The sequence below is a fragment of the Miniopterus natalensis genome, chromosome 10, assembly GCF_054644295.1.
Source record: "Miniopterus natalensis isolate mMinNat1 chromosome 10, mMinNat1.hap1, whole genome shotgun sequence".
In the NCBI taxonomy this organism is placed as follows: Eukaryota; Metazoa; Chordata; class Mammalia; order Chiroptera; family Miniopteridae; genus Miniopterus; species Miniopterus natalensis.
The window spans coordinates 64502569-64525661 of NC_142090.1; positions in this window are offsets into that span (position 1 = coordinate 64502569).

Genomic DNA, 23093 nt, shown 5'->3' on the forward strand with positions numbered 1-23093 from the left:
CATTAAACATTACCCTGATATCATGTCTTTAATGGCATGAAATAAGTACAAAACTGGGGAAAAAACTAATAATACTTCAAAGCGTTGGCCAGGTATAACAACGGAGCTGGAGGTCAATCAGTAAGTACTGTCAATTCACTTCCCACATGATATATTTTTTATATGTTACTTTCACTTTATTCAGTCCATGGAGATGGCCAGTAGGGAACCAAGCCAACTTTTTCCATAGCAGTGTTTGAAGATCACCCAGAGAGGCATGACCTATACTGCAGAGGAACTGGTGAGAGCATTTGCCCACATGGTATACAGATACTTTTAGGAAAGGAATTCTACAGAGCCACACGTGGGTGAAGGTAGGGAGTAGGACAGAGGGATATCCACTGTCTGATGCTAGCTCAACTAGAAGTTGTTATCTTCTTGCATCTAGAAGCATCAGCTACATAAGTTTGAAAATAATTGGTAAATGTTTAAAGAATAAACCATTTGAAAAATTTTCAAATAAGTAAACAGTCAAAGATTTTAAAAATTAGAAATACCTCCAGTATTGGAGGAGACCATTAGTTTTATCTGTCAGTCCTGTGCAAAAATTATTTAGGATATGGCTATTTGACTTGGGTTCTGGGAACTCGCCTAGCTGGTTTACTGCAGATACCTAGGCATGAGTTGATATGCATTTGGACAAGTTTGGTAGTGGCAAAAGTAAAGAGAAAAGATTAAACACCACTGATAATTTATAGAAAAATTGGCAAGACTTATGACAAAGTCTAAGAGATAAATGAGAAATTAAACAAAACATAAGTGTAAGGATTTGATTATGTTTGTTGAATTAATGAAGCTGTAATTGACAGAAAAAATTATATAGTCTAATATATATTATATATTGCTTATATTATATTTTACATTATACCACACATTATCAGCCATCTTTTGGCTATTCTTTTATAATAACAAAGCATGTAAAAGATATTTACAGGAGTGACTTTGGCACATAAATAGGTTATATTTGGTTATTCTAGAGATAGTAGAAAATATATTTGGGTAACAATTGGTTGAAGCTGGTGCAGCCTTTGGCAACTGAATCTACACATATTTTTATGCCTATTTTTTGGTGTTGCTAAAATAAAATAGTTACCATGGAAACTGAACTACATATATGTATGGCATACCTAAATCTCTAAAAAATTGCTAACTACCTTTTAAGGAAAGTGAACTTCCACTTTAATCTAGAGACCTCCTGAGTATACAAGTGGTAATGCCTGTATGTGATCATCAAATAACTAAGTAGAGGTGATGATGTCAAGCAAATATTAACTTCATAATAGCTGAAAATTAAATAGACTACAACATTAAAGTTGCTCACTTTTTGAAATGATAATGTTAATATATCAATGTAGCCTCTAGATAATTTCTTGACTGTGAATATAAAATTCTGAAAGTACTGATAAGTGCCTTTTTAAAAGGACATTTTATCCAAAGAGCAAGATCATGCCACCAAGTAAAATAACCGTTTCTGTGGTCTGTAAAATGTGCAGCCTACTTAGTATAGATCCTTCGATGAGGCACATCTACCACTGCACATTTAAATGGTGAACCAGTTAATTCAGAAGAAAACGTTGGGACGAAATTGGGTCAAGTTGAGGTTCTAGGTACAACCAGTTTTTCTTTGATCTCTTCATTGAAGAGACTTTGGAAACTTAAAAAAAATAATCAAAGAATAAACTGATATTGAGTAGGGCAAAACTAAAGATGCAGTAAAATATTTTGAAGACATGTACATAAATAACCACAAAAGTACTCTTTTTGTCTTTGAATTTGGTAGGTCCTGGGATGAGGTCTGGAGATGAGCTTTCTAGAACAGCAAAGCATCTAATAATTGATAAAGTAGGCACTTAAATAGGACTAAGTGCCCTTGTCCAAGCCAATAAAGCTTCAGTAATCACTGAAGAACATGTCAGCAAATTATTGCATCTTTGCATATTTATAAGGGGTCACAAAGATACCAGCTCTTTCAAATTCCTAAAGAGATTTAAACTTATTTAAAGATAGGAAAGACAGATGCACTGACTTTTGAAAATGAATTGATGATGACATGCTACAATGAAATACAAGTTTTGGAAAATAGTTGCTATTTTTATTTTCATGGTTCTGTATTTTCTCAAATCATCAAAAGAAGATTGATTATGAGACACTCAGCATAATGCAAATATCTAACATGATTAAAGGTTCTTATTTATTAAAAAATGGCATGTCATTAACATTTTTAAATAGGTTATAATGAATAATGAATAATCATAAATGTTTTTGTTCAAATAAAATACATATGATCATGTACAGAAAGTAATCTCTCATAGACCAATAGAAAGAAAATAATATTCTGGAGTGGTTCTTATTGCATTAAAAAGATAATATTTGTAAATGGCTATAGTTTTGACTAAAAATTCTATAAAATGAAAAATATAGAGATACACTCTATCCCACTAGAGCAGTGATTTTCAACCTTTTTCATCTCATGGCACACATAAACTAATTACTAAAATTCCGTGGCACACCAAAAAATATATATTTTGCTGATCCGATTAAAAAAATAGGTGTAATTTTGATTCATTCACACCAATGGCTGTTGCTGTGTTTGTTATCATTTTTAAATTTGATAACTTAAGGGAAAATGAGGTCAGTGCCCCGACTAAATAGTCAGCTATTGCATGTTTTAAAAATTCTTGCACCACTCCAGTGAGCCATGGTATATCGGTTGAAGTTGCTGCACTAGAGAGAGAAAATTAACTCGGAAAAATCGTTTCAAAAGGTTTATACATATTTGAGTTTCAAGCACATTCTCTTTCTGTAAACACTTCCATTTCATGCACTTTTCCATGATTTGGAGGTCCAAGGTGAGTCAATGTTGGGTAGTGTGGCAGGATAGTAAGAAGCTAGGAAAATCCCTGGGCAAGTGGAATGGGGAAACAGACAAGAAAATTAAGCAAGGGCAAAGAATTTGAACAATTTACAGCCAGCTAGTGAATCCCAAGACCTTATCTTCCCTAACCAACGTCACTTGAGAGCAGTCATTGTAAGCATTAAATAAAGATAATATATGTAATAAAGTGAAGTAGTCATTATAATTTAATTATTAATAATACTTAAACATCTTAAACTATAAGAACCCAGGAAGCAGGGATAGTGGCCAATGGTAGTTAGAGTATATAGTCCAGAGACCAACATGGGAGCATCACTTGGGCTCCACTCTCGACCTACTGGAGCAGAATTTCTCTGTGGCAACCTGGATCTGTGTCTTAACAATGTAATTTTATGCAAACTAAGTTCTGAAAATCAATCTAGTCTGCTCTCAACTATATTCTCAGTGTCCAGAATTAACAGTGGGCAATAAATAAGAGTACAATTAACATTTGTTTAACCATCCAGTTACTAATTCTTACGATTGGAAAGCACCTTATGATGAGAGAAGGAGAAATTCTCTTTGGTTTTTCTTTGCACGTAACAGAAAAATAAAAAACCAAAATTATATTTGCCGATATTTCACATTGTTGGAAATTCCCTTTGGAATGACAATAATAGCAGTGTCCATATCTTAGGACCATTGTGAACATATTGAGTAATGCGTGTTAAACATTTAGCAAAATTCCTGGCATTTCTTGTGAGCATTTAAAAATAACATCTTCTATCATTTTTTAGTGGTCTTTTTTCCTAGCTGAGCAAAGAAATGAATTTTGTTAGGAACACAAATGTATAGAACCTTCACAAAAGAATTTCATTTTGCAAGAAAGAAATGGAATATTGCCTTTCTTTACTATTTCCTTTTGGTCTGATTTCCCATTTTCAAGTTCACACACAATATTTATTGGAATTCAAAAAAATTCACCACATTAAATGATAAATGACTTAAGCTGTATTTAAACCCTTTTATGGTGCTAGATGAGAGAATTAAAATAAAGCATAATAATCACTAAGCAAACTACTACTGCAGCTCTCCTTCACTCAGGTGTGTAGGAATAGAACCTTTGGAAAGGAAAACACTGTCTAGATGTTTACATGTAGTAATAACCATGAAAATGAAGAATAAGTTATTTATTCTATGACCATCTGATTCTCTCAGGTAGTTATTATGTCTGTAATGAAATGCATGTTTGTTAGCAAAGCGCAAGACTTTGAGTTTTTCTGTTGTCTTTTGGCCAATAAGATGTAGATGAAATGGAATTGATGACCTCCCACTGAAATAAGAAACAGGATACTGTGGGGTTATACCTGCAGCTATAAAAATGGTGAGAAGATTCTTGTCGTTTAAAAAAGTTTTCCCCTGGGAAATATACTTTCAAAGCTTCAAAGAATGTTAAAGCTTTTCAAATAAGCCATAAATGGACATCTGCAGTCTATGCTGTACCTCAATAAGATGAGAATGGATGTCATGTCAAATCTCTACAGGCCGTCTTTGCTCATGTTTTCCTGGGTAAGATATTCCATTCAAGCAGAATGAGACCTAACCTTTAATATTACATTCTGTAGAACAGGCCCCAGTGACACGAGAGAGGATCTTATCACTGGATCTCAATGGATTTGGTTTAAAGAGCTTCTTTTCTGCAAGACAGTTATCAGATGGGAGTTCTCTTCAAGGGAAAGAGCCCATTTTCTTTTCATAGAGTGACTTGAAAAATGAAAAGTTGTTCAAAATAATCACAAAAAGCAGACAAAGATATTAGCATCACAAAATTCTTCATGCAGTATGAAAGGGGGGCCCTAATATTTGTATTGATCTCTGAACAAAATAAATACCTGAAAGATGTCCTACTCTATTTCAGATTATAGCTACCAAGCTATAAAAACTCACAAGCCACCAAAAATAAATAAGTGGCATCAAGGCAATTTATAAAAATATATACATATACATTTATCTATCCCTATTTAAAATTCAGTGAGTTGAGTGATTAAAATCAAGTATTGTAATATAATACAAAACTAGTACTGACTCCAAATATAATAAAGTATATTTAAATTAATGAGTTTGATTAATTTATAATATATTTTCTATTTACTAATTAGCTATTTGTTTTTTACTTTATTTCCCCCAGAAACCAAAGCAGAAGTTGTTAGGTCCTGAGGAAAAATACAATTTCTTCTTTGACCAGAAGAAAATAGATGTAAACTTGATATTAAATCTAACTTAATTCCTAAAATTTTGACTATATATAATGGTAGTATCTCATCAAAAAATTTAAATTTGTGCACAAATTATTTTGGTTTTTATTAACATTAATTAAAAATATTACCTTTTAAAATGTGGATTTTAGTATTTCGAGATATCATAAGTTAATGGTTAATTAAAATAGATCTGTTGGTATAAGTATCTCTCTTTTGAGAAATACTCTATCCATAGAAAAATAACATGGATATTTTTTAATTAAACTGCTATTTTGATGCCTGTAGACTGACAAACAAGGAAATTACCTAATTTACTTTGGTTTTCAATATGCTCTCAATATTGATGACATGAATAAGGATATTTCAATATTTTTTAAAAATATATCAAGGCAGTGTACTAAAAAGCATAAATGTGTTGAATTCTCGTAGAATGCCATCAATAGTCTAATCAGATAGTTAATGTTCTCATGTTATAGTTGGGGTAATAGAGTAATAGAGGCTTAGAGAATTTAAATAACTTGAAAAATAGAACATGATAAGAAAAATGTCGCAGCATGGGTTAAGCACTAGGCCTGTCTGAATCTAGATTTTTAACTCTTAATTACTTCAATACTATCTCCTGAATTATAACATTTCTGGTTGATAGTAGGTGGCCCTGTAGAAGGTTGTTAGAGTGGAGTGTAGAAATGATCTTTGCAGATGAAGGAAATGAAGTTAGAACATCCGTGTGGAACATGAGTCATTTTCAGAACGATGGCCAATGATATGACAAAGAGGATAGTGGAGAATAACATGCCTAGATCTAGAGAAGATGAGCGGTGCTGATATAGAAATGTACAATGACAGATACAAAGAGAGTAGAATAATTGAAAAGCAAAAACTTCAGAGAAGAAAGTTTGTTAAATAAAGTTTGTAAAATAATGATTTGGAAAGTTAAATAGTAACCTAGACCCAATGTTAACGTTTCATTTTACTTAATGTGATTATATTATGAAGATCTCTAATGTTTTGTAATAGTTATATATTGTATTACTACCATGACCTTGGCAGCTTAAAAAAACCATATTTACTTACTATCTCACAATTTCAGTGGGTCATTTATCTGAATTTAATTTCACAGAATTTTCTATTTTTAGAGCTGAGGTCTCATGTACAATGTCAGCTGGGGAAGGATTTATTTGGGGGTCACATGGTTGTTGGCAGGGTTTAGCTCTTTGCTGGTCGCTAGACGGAAGATTTTATTTCCTTGATGGATATCAGCTGAAAGCTGACCTCAGTTCTTTGCCATATGTGCCTCTCCATAAAGCAGCTCCCAACATGGCAGCTTACTTCATAAAAGCCAGCAAAATAAAGAATTTGCTAGCGAGATACAAGTCAGAATTCTATATAATCCATTCACAGACATAATATTCTACCATCTTTGCCATAGTCTATTGCTTAGAAGCAAGTCACAGATCTAACCTACACTGAAAGGAAGTGGATGTACAAGGGTATGGGGACCAAGACATGGCATTCGTTGAGGACCATCTACCACACTTTTCTGATAATAATCTTCTATTTTGAATAACCTATCTTCTGCTCATAGAGGGATGAAAGAGGGAATTAGAGAAAGACCTTATAGGCCAAGACAGTAAGGTCACAAAATATGATTTCATGACTCCTGATCAATGATTGTCTTCCCTCTAATCCCACATGTTTGTAGAAATGAAGGCTATTCTCTCAGGGAAATATTTCTTGCTAACTTGACTCACAGTTTGCCTTGTCATTTATTTCCTACTTTATTATTGATAAACTGTTTTATTCTGTCCCTTTACTATGAGAAAATTTAATCCCAGATCAGAAACCTACCAGTTCCTTGGGAAATCATTTTTGACTCCCAGTTCACATTGCTGATTTCATTGATAATTACACTAGCTACAAAGGTAATTCTCAAAAAGAAATTATCCAGCAAGTGTTCATTATGTCACAATGTCTCAGATAAAGAACATATTTTGTGCTGTATTGAAATAGTCAGCAAATAGTGAAAGGTGTGAGTCCCACTACTACAATGTTTAATATGCTATGGTTAAAAAAAAAGTCCATGTTTTAATACTTGACAGCATTTGAGACCTCACACTGTTACCAGTAATTTTACTAGAGGAGAATTTGCTGTGAAGTTAATGAAGCTTAAATTTCAGGGTCTTTCACTAAGACAGGCTTCTTCCAAGACTAGGGTGCTTTCCTCCAGGGATGTGAGGTGGTGGGGGAGGGTTGGAAGCAAAAGCCCAGCTCTCTGCCAAAGATTCAAAACACTGCTAGGTGTCACTGTCTATACCCTGGTGGTGTTCCTGAGACTGCCATCCAGTACCCCCATATCCACCGGCTTTATCAATCATCTCTCCTTGTGAGTCCTCAAGGGACAAAATTGAGACTCAGCACCTTTGATCCCATGGAGAGGGATATGAGCAAGAGAAACCTCTTGTGAAGTGGCCTGTGAAGGTCAACGCAGTGGAGGCAAGAGTGGGGTTAGAACGGGAATGGGTTAGAATGGAATGACCAAGATAAACAGACTCTTCTGTGAGGGTCATTGGAAACCAAGTCTATCAAATTAAAAGTATGGAGGTCTCCAAGGGCTTTCTCAGGGCAAGAACCATTGCCTAAACAAGTCAAGTAGCTGCAGAGCAACTACAGATGTGGCATCACCAACAGAAAGTTGTGAAGGTGAGAGAAACTTCTAAGCTATCGATAACTTTTATCAATCAACTATACTTGACTGAATTAACTTTCTATTTTTTATAGAAAATATTTTAAATGTACTGCATATAAAGAGACAAAGGATATGCAGCTTTTTTTAAAAGTGTAGAGGTGTTAGACAATTAATATTAATAACAATAAATTATTTTTGAATGTTGTAATATTTGTGATATTGCCTGTTTATTTAAACTTTAATTTCTTGGGATTTATGAACTCAAACAAAATAAATACTTATATTCATATCTTATTTTCTATTTTTACATTTGTAATTTTTTTTCCCTCAAAGAGAGTCTCCTAAAGAGCATAAGCATCTTTCCCCCATAAACCCTGGCTATAGCCGGGCAACTAGGAAGTCTTTCTTTACTATGTTTGCGTGTCTCTCTGTGCTGTGTATGTATATTTATATGTGGAACTTCTGAGCCATTCATTTCTAGTAAAAATCATTTTAAGGTTTTGCCTCTTCGGCTCCTCCAACAGAACTATCCTTCCTCCTGTAGTTTCTGAATGTATATATCCCATGAAGCGCCTCTTTCTCAGTGAAGTAGATCTGATGCTTAGATTAGCTTTATTAATTCAGAGATTTTCAAGATAATGCCTCATCATGAGGCTCGTTTTTTCAACCTGTAAATGGGAAAGGAAATATTGGCTTGTCTTTCGAATTCAGGAAAAATTAATAGGTTCTTTTTTTCCTACCAGGGATTTGGAGTCAGTCTCCATAACCTCACTGATATAAATTGAAAATGTAATCACCAATAAGAAAAGGTTCAAGAGCACTGAAATGTTGGTCTGTGTTTCTTTGGCAAACAAAGGCCTTGTTGTTCAGAGGACAGACTGTGGCTCTTGGTTTTCTGTGTAATGGTGGTGAGCAGAGGAGCGCTCTGAAAGCCTGGGTCAGTCAAGCATCAGCACTGTTACAGCCAATAAAACACAAAATACGATAGATATTGCCTTTTAAAAAGTAAAATCTCCCTCACATCACTACTTCATATCTTGTCTTACTTGATTCTGGCAGCCACTTCCAGTCAGGCTCACAGAGGTTTAATTGATGTCTAGGGTGTGGATAGAACATAAGGTCTCCCTTAGTAAAATGTGTGGTTTATTGCTCTCAAGAGAAATACCTTCATAATTCATTAGGCACTTCTGGGAATGGAAGTCATTAAGTTAGTCACAAAAGAGGGCTCACGCAATCAAATGAGTTTGTTTTCATTATGCTTTTCTCTCCTTCCAAGATTGCGGACTAAAATCTCTAGAATGCCTGAGAACATAAATATGTAACAGACCAACAGGTGCATATAAGATTAGGTTAAAAACTAGCAAAATAAATATTGCCAATTTTCAGCTGAATTCTTATTTTACTGTGATCTGGAAAGGATGGATGGTACTTTGAAAACAAAATCCAGTTTTTCCAGTCTAGAGAATTACATGGATTGAGCCTTAGATAAAATGAGTCTGAAAGTCAATGCTGCATCTCTGTGTTAATAATCTACTTATAAGGCCCGCTTGAGTTTTTACAGAGCATGGTAGATATTTCAAATGCTCACTCTTATTGAAAATCACAGGAGAGTGTGGGCCTATTTTCTTTGGATTTAACATTTTACTTTCATTTTTCTCTTTCATTTATTTATTTTTTTCTCTTTTTAAAATTCAATTTATTGAGGTGACATTGGTTAATAAAATTATATAAGTTACAGGTGTACAATTCTATAATACATCATTTTTCATTTTGGTTTAGATTACTGTAGGGAGTTTTCTTATATAAGAACCAGAAGGTGAAAGAAAACCTTTGGAAAGTAAAGATGCAGGGGAGAGAAAAAAAGTGCATTTTATATTTTTTGTAAGAAATTAAGAAAAAGAAGAATATGGGTGTGTGTTTGCTTAATTTGTCTTAAAAAATATATATGAACCAGAATCTAATTAAATGCTGATTTGTAAGGGATTAGTGGGAACTAGATGAAGGGTATAGGAATATGAACAAAGCTTTCCTGAGTATACCTTTTAATATAATTTTTTTTAATTATATCCTTAATAAATAAAGTAAATCAAAATACATGAAAAAGCAAACCTTATTTCAATACAAACAGAAGCAAATAAATTGTTCATCAATCTGAAAAAATTATTCAATGATAAAAATTAAATCAAGTAATTTTAAATTCAATTTTCTAACTGTACAACCTTAATAGTCATAAACACATACACACATACAGTGAAATCTTACTCTTATTTATTAAAGGTTTTGGTTGTTTTTAGTAATGAAATAGATGTCAAATTTTACATGTATTGTTGGACAGACATAAATGTATTGATGCTGAAGAGTACCAGAGTTTTTACTTTGGGAGAAGGGAGGAACAGATGTGGAATGAGGAAGGTGAGAAAGAACTATGTTGTTTGTTTGGAATTAGAAGTATCAACATGGAATCATTACATATCTCTAACATCTATCTATCATCTATCATCTATCTATCATCTATCTATCTATCTATCTATCTATCTATCTATCTATCTATCTATCATCTATCTATCTATCTATCTATCTATCATCTATCTATCATCATCTATCATCTATCTATCATCTATCTATCTATCATCTATCTATCTATCTATCATCTATCTATCATCTATCTATCTATCTATCATCATCTATCTATCTATCATCTATCTATCTATCATCTATCTATATCTATCTATCATCTATCTACCTATCTATCTATCTATCATCTATCTATCATCTATCATCTATCTATCATCTATCTATCTATCATCTATCTATCATCTATCTATCTATCTATCTATCTATCTATCTATCTATCTATCATCTATCTATCTATCTATCATCTATCTATCATCTATCTATCTATCATCTATCATCTATCTATCATCTATCTATCTATCATCTATCATCTATCTATCATCTATCTATCTATCTATCTATCTATCTATCTATCTATCTATCTATCTATCTATCTATCTATCATCTATCTATCTATCTATCATCTATCTATCTATCTATCATCTATCTATCTATCTATCTATCTATCTATCTATCTATCTATCTATCTATCTATCTATCTATCTATCATCTATCATCTATCTATCTATCATCTATCTATCTATCTATCTATCTATCTATCTATCTATCTATCATCTATCTATCATCTATCTATCTATCATCTATCTATCTATCTATCTATATCTATCTATCTATCATCTATCTATCATCTATCATCTATCTATCTATCTATCTATCTATCTATCATCTATCATCTATCTATCATCATCTATCAATCTATCTATCTATCATCTATCTATCTATCTATCTATCTATCTATCTATCTATCTATCTATCTATCATCTATCTATCTATCATCTATCAATCTATCTATCATCTATCAATCTATCTATATCTATCTATCTATCTATCATCTATCAATCTATCTATCATCATCTATCTATATCTATCATCTCTCTATCTATCTATCATCATCTATTTATATCTATCATCTCTCTATCTATGTAGTTAACTAGCTCTTAGCTGTCCAATGAAAGAGAAGCAGTGACACCTTAGTAGTGCTGCACATACCTATTAGGCATATAATTATTTTTCTCAGTTGCAATCTCCAGTGAAAGGAACCTGTGCATCTTAGCAAATGGCTAATTCAGATTTTGAGTTCTGGAAAGTTCAGCGTAAGCCTAAAATATTTTCTTTCATATGAAAATGAAGTTCTTAAATAATAATGAAGCTATGTCAAAATGATATCAACATTGGTTTAAAGGGCTTACACTGGCCAAATTTTGGACAGTATAAGTATAAAAAAATAATGACACTAATGGTTTTGAACACACTGAATTTTACTTGTATAAGTGTGTGCATGTGTATGTACCTGTGTGTATGTGTGTATCAAAATTTTAGCATAACAAGCTCGAAGAACAGCTGTGTACAGGCTTCCAGTCTTCTGTCTCTCCTTTCTCCTCCCAGCTCTGTCTCCTCCTCTTGTTAGTCTGACAAACTCTATACCTCTGGTCCTTTATCCAAAATAATGTCTCATTAACTGTTAGTAACATTACTCTCTCTCCCAGAATTATATAAAAGAAGACCTAGAGAGGATATAGTACTTATATTAAAAGAATGAACTATCTACAATTGTGTTTATTAGCCTTTATCTGTAACTTTCAAATAATACTAGTAAGGTAAAAACCATGTCTTTTAAGCTGATGGATAAGCCTGTCTTATGTTAACTAACTTTTCCATGTGCCTCCATTTCCTGAAAAAAAATTGTTTTAAATCTTGCAATTGCTGCTTAGGTCAGATGTAGGTTAAGTTCATGGAATATTTATATATGTAACTGTAGGTTTAATTTGACTTTTTATTATCTTTTAATATTTTCCCCAAAGAATACAGTTTTTCGGAACCAAACTTGTCTACATTTCTAACAAAGTTGATTTTTAAAAATATGTGCTACAATATGGCTAGTATCTTTGCATTCTCAGGAATTTTCTTTCCACTGTTTTGGGAAGTGAGATCTTTGTCTCAGGGCACTCAGGAAGGGGTATTTCAGATGCTACATGAGTAAGAGTCAACGTGGGTTGAAAGATCAGCAGTAGTAATAGTTTAAGATCATGTTGGTGCTATTAGAATTTATTTTTACAACACTTTCCCACAAAAACTATCCATGAAAAAAAAAATGAAAAATTACCTGGTTTAAGTGGGTAGTAGTAAATAAGGGTGGTATTGAACTCATGGTCTATAGGACTTGTAATACACATGACATAGACATAAGGTCATAGCATATACTACTAATATATTTATATCATGTGCAGACAATAATTTTTAGTGATTGTCAAGCTAAAGTGGCATTCATGCAGTAAATGGCCTTGTTGCAGGGTTATTTGAAGCAAAAAGCCTGCTATATCTATTTATCTATTTTTTAAGCTTGACAACCTTAAATGAAGAATTAATGGGTGAATTTCCTTTGCTCGTTTTGACCATGTTAATGTAAATATAGTAATAAATTTGAAATGCTTAACACAGCTTTTTATACACAGTCAATACTTAATATATAGTAGCTCTTGTATATATATATATATATATGTATATATATATGCAATGTATAGCATTTACATATATATAGATCACAGTTATTTGTATACTACTGTGCTATCATTAATGTCTGTCTCTTCTGCTATACTTTCATCAGGGTGGGTTCCACCCTATAATTTTATCTTAAGCACTTAGCATGCTGCCTGGAGTACCACAAGGATTCAATAAAATATTTGTTGTTTAATCAACACCCAAAACACCCTCAAAATTCATATTCATTAAATGTCTATTTAATAGAAATTCTCTATTCAAACAAGCAGCAAAATAGTTCCTGATCTTTTAAAGCTTATAAACATAATTTAGATCACATTTACCATATTATTAGGAATAACTATGACAACTGCCATCTACTAAGTATTGACTTTGTGCTAGGCATTGTGATAAATGGTTTAGTTGCATTATCTCATTCAATACCAAACTTAGCCACATAATGCAGATACTGATAGTTCTACTTTACAGATGAGAAAACAGAGGTTCTGAGAAGTCAAGTGGAAGAGTCCTGTCTTTGTTTGTCATGACTTCTGAACCTCAATCTAAATATATGTCCTACATCTCTGTTATCACTGTCTGTGAGGTACTTTCAAAATTCAAAACAAAACAAAACAAAAAAAACAGTTCTAGCTCCCAAACTGATGGCTGTGCTGTGCCCATAGTTTTAAAAAAGCTTCATACAGGATACAACTGCACTATGAAAATAGAGCTTTATTGTGTGTGAACAGCTTGGGAGGGGATGTGAAGATGCTATTTGAAGGGGCAAACATCCTCAGAAATGGGGCTGTTGTGTCTGACAAGGTGCTTCCACTGGTTAAATAAGAAACAGAATACCTTACATATAAATGCCACATAGGCAAAATGCTTTAGAAATTCTGTAATCACTGATTTACAGGGGATTTGAAATGCAGCCTTGGATATAGGTCAGTGAGTTATGTGCCACAATGAATGTGGAAAACTAATTATGTCTAGATGAAACTGAGAAGAAAAATGGATGCCTGAAAAATATTCAGGATTAAGCAAAATTGAGCATGACAATAGAGAAACACACACAAAGATTCAGATGTTACTTTGGAGTTTTAAATGTCATTTCTACTCACTTCTATGGAGGCAAGACATCAACAAATCAGACATGTCAGCATATGACTCTTTAAATTTGACAATGCGGTTGAATGCTAGCATATAGCATCTGTGTCTGCTTTCCAGATAGTCTATAAATTTGATGTCCTGTTAGTGATAGAAATACCTCAGAGTATAAATTGCAGTCTAGTCCAATTAAGAAAATAAATAGATTATATCTGTATTGTAATCATGTCAGGATAATAAATTTTTGTTCTAGGTCTATGTTAATTCTGCATGTCATTTACAGAAAAATTGTGTTAGGTGATCTGTTTCATTAATAAAGTTTGTTTTGGATGGTGGTTTGTAAGTAAAACTTCAAAGACAACTGGTAGACCAACATTTATAAAAATAAAAATTTTTAGAACATGTGTATATAAGATGTATTTATATATTTGATTTTAAAGCTTTTTTATTATATTTATCAATCTTCCATGTAATTGTGTATATTTTGTCCTTATAAAATACTTTTTTGCACAGGACTTGCATAAACATACTATGTCTATGAAGTTGCTTTTCTTCAGAAAGCAGATAGGAAAAAGTTTAAAAAATTAAAGTGGAGTTTCAAGATGGATGTAGAACTCCTGTTCTAGAGGTCTCTTAGCATATATCAATATGTGAGGGACAATTTTTGATGGGTTTTTTAATGAATTATCTTTAACTTTGCCTTCTGTTTGTATTTCTGTATTTAACTTACTATCAGAGAGCTTTTATTCTGTGCTTTTAATGTTCCTATCTATTCTCACTGCCATCACACTAGGAAATCACACTGCCATCACATACGCACTTGCCTTGAGTAGGAAAAATTCACTCCCACAGTAGGCAAATTTTGTATAATCTATGCCTATACTATGTGCAAATTATCTCAGATATTATTTTAAAAGTTGTAAGGATAAAACCTTGGATAGAATTTATTACAAACACTTTTCTTGAAACACTTTTAGATATCTTCTCTATGGCATTGGTTGATATAACTAACACTTTTTAAAAAATATTAGAATGATATAATAATATGACTTTATCATTAATCTGGTACTACTAATAATTAGAAAGATTAAATCTAAATAGAAATTCTTATATTGCACTTAAATTCTATCAATTATTGGAAGTCTAATATACATGCTAAACAGTCCCATAGGAAATGTACAAAATATTATGCATGGTTGCTAAATTCATGGTAATTAACCGATAACTCAGATGCAAACACATAGTGAAATAATCACAAATTTCTGTGTATGTAGTGTTTGCAGTGTTTAGGAAAGGGAATGATGTAACTGAACCAGTTAGAAAAGACTATATAAAGAAGAATAAATTGGGTGAGAATTAAAGATAGGTAGAACTGATAATGATGGAACATTCCAGGTAGATGAAATTTTACAAGATAAGAAAGTGGGACACTGATGTATTTAGACAACAAGATATTGAATAAAAAAGCTAAATTAAAGGAGTCAAGTTAGACATAACTGGAAGGGCAAGACTTTATATTCTAAATGATAAGATCTAGAAACGAGTTTTTTCATACTCTCCCAGGAAACATCATTAATCCTTGGAGATGTGGTAGGTACTCTTGAGTGAAGTCTCCTTAAGCCAAGCTGCTTTTTTTTTTTTTTTGTCCTTCTAAAGGTTCTAAGAACTTATACCATAAAATTCCCAGTAGTCTCGTCACTTGACTATTGAGCTTTATCATTTTTTTTATCTTCACCCAGTGCTTTGAACAACTATAGTTGCAGGCAGTAAGGGGCCATAGCCATTGATTTTAGCACAGTCAAGTGACTTGATAAAAATCAATGAATTCAGAGGAATCATTTAATATCAGTGCTATCTGGAAAGAATGGAATAAAAGTTGGAGTTGGACCAGTCAGAGAGACCAGAGGGAAAATTAGCAAGCTTATCAATGCATCAGACCTAGTGCAATAGCAATGAGAATAGACAGGAATATTAAGAGCACAGAATAAAAAGTCTCCGATAGTAAATTAGATATAAGTACAAGCACAAGGCAAAGTTAAAGATAATTCAGTGAAGCAAAAAGTAAAAAATCATCCCTCACATATTGATGTGTGTTAAAAGGCCTCCAATACAGGTTCTACATCCATCCTGAAACTCCCCTTCAATGTTTTAACAACTTCCCTGCTAGAGAGTTGTCTCTGAGTGTTAATCTTAGTTATTCCATCTATATTTCACTCCTTTTTGTGGGAATATTTCAATTGTTTTCAAGTAGATTGGAGCTCTTCAAAATCTCTTATTGATCTATTTTCTCCTGACTTGGAAAAGACAAGATTACTTAATCCTTGTTGAAAGTAATTAGAATAAAGACCTTAATTAATATTAGGGGAGTGGCTTGCCTTATTTTACATATATGGCTTTCAAGTGATTTTATACTTGCTAATAAATTAGGAGCAAAGAGAAAATATTGAGAGTCATATTTATTTTAAAATACTTCAACCAGGAGGTCATGGTTCCATTCCCGGTCAGGGCACATGCTCAGCTTCCGGCCCGATCCCCAGTAGGGGGCATGCAGGAGGCAGCTGATCAATGACTCTCATCATTGATGTTTCTATGTCTCTCTCCCTTTCCCTTCTTCTCTCTGAAATCAATAAAAACATTTAAAAATTATAAAAAAATACTTCAATAGCTTTGAAAACCTTTTATTGGCTATTGATAAATTACTATTACCCAAAGATGTGAGAGCATATTTTATAGTGATACCAGAATGTGATATGAAAGATGTGGATTTAGGAGTCACTTGACTACCTGATTTAAATCCTGCTTATACAGCTTATTAACAACGTGGTTTTAGGCAACTTATTTCAAAGATTTGCACCTTTTTTCCCTTAAATCACTACATTGTAGAGGTGATTATATTCACCTCAATAACTGTGAAATGTGTTTATTTATTCACGTGAAGTGGCTAGGATGGTGTCAGACATACAGTCGGTCATCAGTATGCTTCAGTCCCGTCCCGTTACTTCTCAAATGTTCAACCGTTAACTGAATTTTTAAACTGCCTCTAAAGTTGCTGCCATTAATTTTTACTTAAATCATTTTGCTACCTTTCATCTTTGTTCATTTTACGATAGTGATTCTTTCTCTGTCGCACTTTTTTCCCTGCACATAAAGACCAGGTTTTTATAGATTTATCATTCTCCTTCTCTTTATCACTGTCATGTTGCCGAGATAAAGAAGCTTGATTATTTCCAAAAGAGCTGATTCAGTCTGTAGGAAAATTTAGTCCCAGACCTTTCTGGAAAATGCTATTTGAGGTGGAATGGGTGTTTAGGGGTGTCAATTTAGCTCCACAGTCCTGCAGACAAAATAAACATGTTCATTTTGTAACCAATATTTTCCTGAGAACATCAGTCTAAGAGCACAACTAGGATACCAGACACCAAGCACTCTTTATAACTTGCTCCTTTACTAGAACTGATTCCACCATGCAAAAAATCCTTCCTTTTAAAACAAAGGAGAGTAGAGACAAACAGCTGGAATTTTTGATATATCAATAGGCTGCCATTGTATTTTATATCATTTTTTTTATAGCCTTATGGCCTCCCAGTCTTCTGGAGTAGCAACGACCAGCTACTCTTAATGTACCTGAGGTTTTGGCCAACTACTAGATACTCATACTGCTCTGCTGGATGACCAGTGACTTTTGCATGTGTTTCTTTTGTGCTAGGAATGCAGGTGATGAGCTCTAACACCAATTCATTAGGAAAAGTTCCCCTCTTCTCACTTTTCCTACTGCAACAGGCACTGGCCTTTGTCTTTTTAACCTTCAATTAACATCACACAAGGAATAATACCTCTCAAAGAAGTAAGCTTCTTAGCCCTGGACCAAGCCCACCTTATCTTGCAGGAGGTGTGGGCTCATTTGATTCATTTACTCGCTCAACAAAAGCTGTTTGAGCACCTCGGATGCAATGGTTAGGTTACAAGTGTGGTTACCTACAATAGATGGAGACAAAACCAAGCCCTTATTTCCACAGATCTCCTGTGTTATGTTAAGACAAAAACAAAAAAAAATCTCATAGACACAGCCAACAGGTTACCAGAGGGAAGGGGGTGGGTGGGGTAGTAAAGAGTGAAGGGGGTCAAATTATATGGTGACGGAAGAAAGTTCAACTTTGGGAGGTGGGCACACAATGCAATATTCAGATAATATATCACTGAATTGTGACGTTGAAACCTATATAATCTTATTAACCGATGTCACCCCAATAAATTTAATTAAAACTTTTTAGAAATAAAAAAGGTAAAAATAATTAATTAGTCAAAACAACAACAAAAAACAGAAACAAGAATAAAAGTTTCCAGAGGGTAGACATTTCTGGTTTTTCTCCAATTTTACCCCAGTATCCAGAATAGAACCAAGCATTAATGGTGTCTCAATAAATGTTTGTTTTGTAAAATAAATATATGACAATGTGAACAGTAGTAAGCATAATGAAGTAAAATAAAGTTAGAGGATAGACTACAAAAGGTGCACAAGTTACTGTCTTTGACTCTTTCCTACTTTTCATGAATGTTCTGCTTCAAGATGTGAGTGGTCCATTCCGTGTCTTTTCTCACCTGACCTGTACAACAATCTCCAGTGGCCCATCCACATCCCATCCTTTGGCATAATTCTCTTTACTTTTGTTTCTTTTCCCAGAAACCAGTCTTTATCTGCATGTAAGTCAACTATCCTTGAAGAATTAAGAGTACAGATTTGTCTTAAGGTTAAGTTTCCCTTTGAAAAAGTTGCTGAATTTTTAACTTAATTCCAAACACACTTTTAGTGATAAAAGATCAAACTACTTATTCTTTACTAGCTTTTGAAAAAGAGTGGATTGCTAAAGCCTGCCATGACAAAGTTTTCACTGTCCACTGTGAAATGAAACACATGAGAGTGATAGGGTAACTTTTTTTAGCAGAATTTATTGCCTTTAAGAGGCTTTATGGAAACTCTGATATCTCCTTCATTTTCGTATTCAAACTGCTCTTTATGGTAATATGAGATTTATCTGATAAAGTAATATTGTTTTTCTGGTTGTATATTTAGTAAAATTAAAAGTTAGTAATCCCATATTAGTAGCTAAATTTGGGGATGGGGTAAATTTCATTGGTCTATAAAATCAGCATCATAAAATTATTGTCACTGACAATCTACTGGTAAAGTAGAAGAAAGACTATATACATACATGTGTACACACACATTTATTTGTTACCTTCTTGGGGTAGAGATGAACTCTATATTTTACATGTGAATCCTAAATACTCAATGCTTCAATATAATAGATGTTCATTAAAAGTTTATTTACTGAATAAACAATTCTAGGCTAGCATTCACAATAAACATAAAGAAGGAATATAAAATAAGGTAACATGTATGTTAAAAAAACTTCTGTAATCCTATGTGGGTGCTAACCTGACCAGTTGGGACAGAAAATAAAGAGTAAAAGACATTCAGATAATGGACCAGTTATAAAATAACTTTAACTTTGCTGAAATTCAGTGTATACCTCATACATACTTTACTACTTGGAAATGACAAGTTAAACAGCTATATACAGTTGACTCGAACAACACAGGTTTGAACTATGCAAGTCTTCTTACACTGCACATGTTATTTCTTTAAATACATAAAGTACTGTAAATATGTTTTCTGTAGTGCCAACGGCCAGGGCCAGGAAGGTTCACAATAGATTCGGACAGTCTGAAGGAAAACTGGGGAGCCCAAGGAGAATGAGATGACTTGATTTGGCTGCAGCAGGCGGAATGTACACAAAAGATAAACCTGTACTCTTCCTGGTGGCAGTTAGCCTGGCATACACGGTAGACAAAACATACCCCTGGGGACAAGCTGTACCCCAGAAAGTCCCGGGCCAATTGTATAGGACCCAGAAAAGTAGTGGCTCTCAGCCAGGGATGGGCCAGACATTAGTCAGCTAACACAGCATCTGTTTTGACTCTGCTATATCATGTTTACATGACTGGGGCCTTTGGTGGGAGAAGGTAGAGAGAAAGCCTAAGTGTTTTCACTTTCCCCACATCTTATGATCTTTTAAATAATGTTTTATTTTTTCTAGCTTACTTTATTGTAAGAATATAGTATATAATACATATACAAAATATGTGTTAATCGACAATTGATATCCTAATTAAGATTCCCTGTCAACAGTAGTCTATTAGTAGCTAAATTTTGGGGGAGTCAAAATTATACATGGATTTTTCTACTGTGTGGGGGGGAATTAGTGAACCTCACCCCCAGGTAGCTCAAGGGTCAACTGTAATTTAAAGCTTTCCATAGGTTCATATTGCAACATGGAAACTCACTCAGGTGGACTAGATCCACCTTTGGTTTGATCACTCACTAACCTTTTTTGAGCTTGTGTTGTGTTTGTTTTTTGCCTCTGCATAGTATGTCTACCTTTTAATATCCTAAGTTCTTATGGTCACACACTGTCTAAATTATTGTTTACATGATTAGGTCCCTAATATTGAATCTAAAGAAATATGGAGATGTGAGCGAATGCACTTTGCTAGAATTTTATAGACAGGTAGCGATGAGGGGAGAGAAACAGAGAGAGAGAAATTGAGATATCAACTACTGTCGGCTTCTCAAGACAGTATATTTTTGAAAGTCCTATCTTTGAAGCTACTCCTATCTAGCAGTCAGCTACACTGTTTATCAGTCACTTTAACACAATAAAGTTGAGAAATAGGATAAAGAACCTGAACAGAAATAAAGCTGAACAGGCACATAGGCACTAGTGTGTGCAAAATGAAGAAGGGGGAAAGCATCCTCACTTTAAAGCACCCCCAATGGTTCAGAATGCAACTGAGATAATGATGTGCTATTTCATATAAATATCTAACGGCACCAACATGAGGAGTTAACTATAATGAACAGTCTTATTAAAAAATAAAAATCACTGAGGGAGCATGCAGGAGCAATCCAATATCAACAGCACCACTTTATGGGCAGCTCTTTGTTTGAAGATCAGTGAAGGTGCCAGAACTTTTTAATATATGTTAAGCCTGATCATTTTTGGTTTCTGTAACTTTTCCCCCTAACAAAGCAGGACTCATATATTTAAATGAAATCAAAGTAGCACAATATTATTCTAAGTTGTTTGTATTGAAATTTAATTAAAATATCAGAAATCATATGCCACTAAGGACTATTAGAAATAAAGCTTCTAGGCACACATAAATTAGATTTAAATAGCAGATAGTAGTTGAGACTTCATGCCTTGGCTTGAAGCAGTGTTTGTTTAAAGGTAGTTGAGGGAAAATATGATATTTATACTTTTTAAATTCATATTGATATCAGAGTATACCTTATAATAATGATAATAACTGAAGTGTTCTTGCCAGTATTGACCAACTAGCAAATAAAAATATAGGGTGCCCAGTCACATTTGAATTTCAGAGAGGTAATAACTATGTTTTTCATATAAGTTTAGCTCATGCAATTTTGGGAATATTTTACTAAAAATTATTTATTGTTTATGTGAAATTCAAATTTAACTGGGCATCCTGTATTTGATCTAGCCAACCTAAGTTTAGGCCAATGCCAGTAAAGATATATGCATGGTTGTTTTAATAAGAAAATTAAAGAAAATAGGCTTGTTTATATATTTTATCCTTAGGTGAAATAATTATTTGAAGTAGATGGTCATTGGAAGAGACAGTGTAGTGCCTGGCCGGGAATGGCTCAGCGGCTGAGCGTTGACCTGGGATCCAGGCGATCGGGGTTTGATTCCTGGTCAGGGCACATGCCTGGGTTGTGGGCTCAGTCAATGACTCTCTCATCATTGATGTTTCTATCTCTCTCTCTCCCTCTCCTTTCCTCTCTCTGAAATCAATAAAGATATATTTAAAAAAGAAAAAAAAGAAAGAGACAGTGTAGCAATATTTGGGTTATTTCTCCTTCCAGGAAATACCAGTAGACATCACTCTGCAACACCCTTTCAGTTAGGTAAAGACATGTGCCTGAGTTCTAAATGTCTGTGGGCAGGAGTGATGTTCAGCTCTTCCAGTCTTCTCTCTCTCTTCCTTTTTCTTGTCTGCCAGTTGGAAACAAAACCTCTAGTGGAAAATGCTGAGCCTCCGATGATGCCAGAGCCACAGTGAGGGAGAGGCTTGGGTGCTGACTGAACACGAGGTAGAAGACTGACCCCTCATTCCCTCTTTCCACCAATGCCCATTAGGTGGAGATGTGGCGACAAAGAAACACTTTCTGAGATTCTGAGGTTGTTTGTTTCTACGCTTAGTCTGACTTAACCCATCTGATACAGATATTAGTACCTTGCAGTAGATTGCTTTTGCAATTGAAATGTCAGATAGCTGGTTTAGCAGGCTGGGTGTGGGTGGGATGGATATAAGGCTGGACAGCTGCATAACCGTATCGGTCAGTGTCAAACATTTGATAAAGCAGTAGAGGGGAAATCATGTGGCTACTGAGCTCTAACCTTTAAGAAAAGATGTTGGTAAAAAGAACATTACTGGTATCTATTGGATGTGGTTATTGATTATTACCCCAATGTATTACCCCAAAAGATAAGTTTAAGAAAGAGTAGGACAATTAGTGATATTAAATAAAAAGAAATGAAAAACAATTCAGAAATTTTGATGTTTTAAGGTTGGAAAGTTCACTTGTCTAGAGCCTAAACATTTTTTAGAGAAATTTTAAAAAGGTTTTGAGCTACAAAGACCTAATAAGATTTCTTAGTTAAACAAAGGAAGTCAGTTCTGGAATGGATTTAGATTAAGCAGGTGACTGTCTTGCTTTTAGGTAGCTGCCGGGTCATTGCCCTAAGTTGAGGGGGACAAACTTGGGCATGAGAAAACAAAGAGATAAGTAAATCTAAAGAGAATGTTGAATACAGTTACTTTTGAGTCACATGGGCACTAAATAGATTAGGAGTCTACTAATACTTTAGGAAATTTTATTGCCTTTGATTTTTCAATGGTAGCACAACCTTTGGAACTCCAAGCTTGCTTTTATAAGAAGCAGGGTGCA